Genomic DNA, 2,883 nt, shown 5'->3' on the forward strand with positions numbered 1-2,883 from the left:
GCATAGAAGACATAGAGGATACCTGGGCTACCAAAAAAACAAGTGTGTCCGCTTTATGTACTCCTGCTGCTCGTCTTTCTAAGGCTGCTTGGTTGGTTGGCCATTGATAGTTATTGTTAGAAATTCTTTCAATAATATCATAAGCATCGTTATATGACTTAGAAATATGGGCTCCATTTGCCTAAGCATCTACCATCATTCTAGTATAGACCAATATAGAAAGTCCCCATTTGAACGCAACAAGGAATGCCGTGATGGGGGCACTTTCGTAGTAACTCCTTGAACCGCTCCCATGCCTTATATAAAGATTCTTCATCAAGTTGATTAAATGAAGTGATTTCATTTCGGATCTTGGCGGTTAAAGATGGAGGGAAATATTTCATTAAGAAACGTTCAACAAATTCTTGCCATGTAGTTATGGAACCGGACGTGTAACGCCCTAACTTTCGGGAATTCTGTGAATGTTGGCATAGGTTTAATTATGTTAGTGGGCCTCTAGAAGGCCCAAGTTTAAGATAGAACCCGGTAATTTTAGTTAATTTTTGTTCCATAAGAAAAATAGGGTGAAATTATGAAATAGGACCTATGTGAAAATGTTTGAAAATGCTATAGGCTAAATTGAAGTGGCCAAATAAATAGGAGTGCAAAATAGGAGGATTTGCATGACAAACCTCCCATTTTACATGAAGTGACCAGCCATCATGTTGTTGTAGACAAAATGTGCACTTGATATCCATAATTTATGGTACAAATTGATGCAAATTGATAGTGGGTTAGGTAAATGTTCCATGATAATGGGTTAGGTAAATGTTTCATGATAATGGGTTAGGTAAATGTTCCATGATAATGGGTTAGGTAAATGTTCCATAATTGGAATTTCATATCTTTTGTATTAAAGAATTAAATGGATGAAATATGAAATTTTATTAAAAGAAAAAGGGGTGAAAAGAACAAAGTTTTGTCCATCTTTGTTCATCATAGCCTAAAGTTAGAGAAGAGAAAGGAGAGGAGAAAGCTCTTTAATGTTCGGTCACTTGGGGAAGAAAATTGAAGGTAAGTTCATGGTAGTTTGCTTCTATCTTGATGTTCATGAGTTCTTCTTGATTCTACCTTAACTCTTGAAGCATATTTTGGTTTTTAGTTGTGTTGTGAGCATTTAGTCATGAATTAAAATGAAGGAAATGGTTGTTGTTTCATGTTCTTTTGATGAAAAATGGAAGATAGGTGGAGTTGAGCCAAACAAATGAGCATGCATGTGCCTTAGATGCTAAGGGGAAAAATCGGCTAACATGTTGTGCTTTAAAATGATGAAATGGAGATTATACTTAAGTAAAATCATAGATATGTGATGATTGATTGGTGATATACATGTTTAAATAACAAGCATGCAAGTTAGGTGTGAAAGAGTGATTTGGTAATAAATCTAATTGGGACAGCAGCAGTAACGTGACTTTGGAAAATCACCATAAATTGTGGGAGATGATTTAGAAGCTTCATAAATTATGTAATTAAAGCTTAATGAGTCTAGTTTCAAATGGAATAAACGAGAACATATTTTGAATTCTGTACAATGAGAAATTTGATTCATAATGAAGAGTGGTCAGATTAGTCAAACAGTGAAACATGAGAAACTTTAAGAAAAATCTGGTATTGATTGGCCATACCAAAAATTCTGAAAATTTTATGGATAGAAGATATATGAGTCTAGTTTCAGGGAAAATTAACAGCACTTGATTTGGAGTTTCGTAGCTCCAGTTATAAATAATTTAGTTACTGTTGCTCAGGAAGACAGCTTGCAGTGAAATTATGATTATGTGGTAAACATTGACAAAAATTTGTTAATGAGTTGCTTATTGTTTTCTTATAAGCTTACTATGATCTGTAGGTGTGGTTGGCCGAATATTGTAAGGGGTTAATACGTAGTTCGTATTTGAATAGTTAGATTAATGTGTTAGTAATCCAATTGTAGGCAGTTCGTGTGTGGATCTCGTCAGCATATCGTCGCAAACAGGTGTGTAACTAACACCCTCTTTCTTAGTCTGGATCGGCAAAGGTCGAAAAGCCGAAATGCCAAAAACCGGTATTTTGTAGATTTGCGAGTGTGCGAATGCTCGTGAGGTAAATCGATTAATGTTTTTGGTAAGCTGCAAAATTTGGACGGCAAAGTGCATGATTTCTGTGCCCTCGATATTTTTGGGCTTAATGGGCCAAAATTAGAATGATGAGCCAACGGGCCCAATTCGGTAAGAACCCTCGGTACGTGATTCTGTTAGTACGTGAAAAGTAGGAATATGCATGAAAAGCCCTAAAATAGATAAATTACTGAAATACCTTTAAAAGTGGAAAATTTACAGTTTTACCCCTAGTAGATAAATTACTGAAATACCCCTAGGGTTAAATTGACCTAAATGCATGTTTAACTGTTGTTATTTACTGCATGCCATGTTGTTATTATCTGATGCATGGGATTGGGATATTGACGGAGGAAGTGCTGAAAGTGGCTTGTCCACGTACTGGAGGCTTTGCCTCAATTTACTGTTAACTGAGCAGCAAGGTTGCAACTGTGGAGTGTTGGGCTGGGTGGGTTGAGCTATTCCCCACATGGAGTGTAGGGCTGGTACGGGTGGAGTGTAGTGGTTGGTGGGTTGAGTAGTCTCCCCAAATGGGCTTGCATATGTTATTGATGTTGCATGTATTTTGAAATGGGCCTATGGGCCATACTGTTATCTGAATAAGGGGCTAAGGCCTAGTTTATTGTAATCTGAAAAGGGCTCTGGTCCAGTACCACTGTTACCTGAATGCGCTTAGGCCCAATAGGCTTGAGCTGACTTGGGCTTTGAATGGGTTTTCCTTACACATTGAGTTTCCCCAAACTCACCCCTT

At 37.2% G+C, this 2,883-nt stretch overlaps 1 non-coding gene across 1 annotated transcript; it reads left to right on the forward strand.

Moving 5' to 3' along the window:
- Nucleotides 1–246: 246 nt before the first annotated feature.
- LOC121231500 (small nucleolar RNA R71) lies at nt 247–353 on the forward strand. Its single transcript, XR_005929558.1, has one exon. It is a non-coding gene; the product is annotated as a small nucleolar RNA R71 (small nucleolar RNA).
- Nucleotides 354–2,883: the final 2,530 nt, after the last annotated feature.

Source organism: Gossypium hirsutum, chromosome A06 (genome assembly GCF_007990345.1).
Source record: "Gossypium hirsutum isolate 1008001.06 chromosome A06, Gossypium_hirsutum_v2.1, whole genome shotgun sequence".
In the NCBI taxonomy this organism is placed as follows: domain Eukaryota; kingdom Viridiplantae; phylum Streptophyta; class Magnoliopsida; order Malvales; family Malvaceae; genus Gossypium; species Gossypium hirsutum.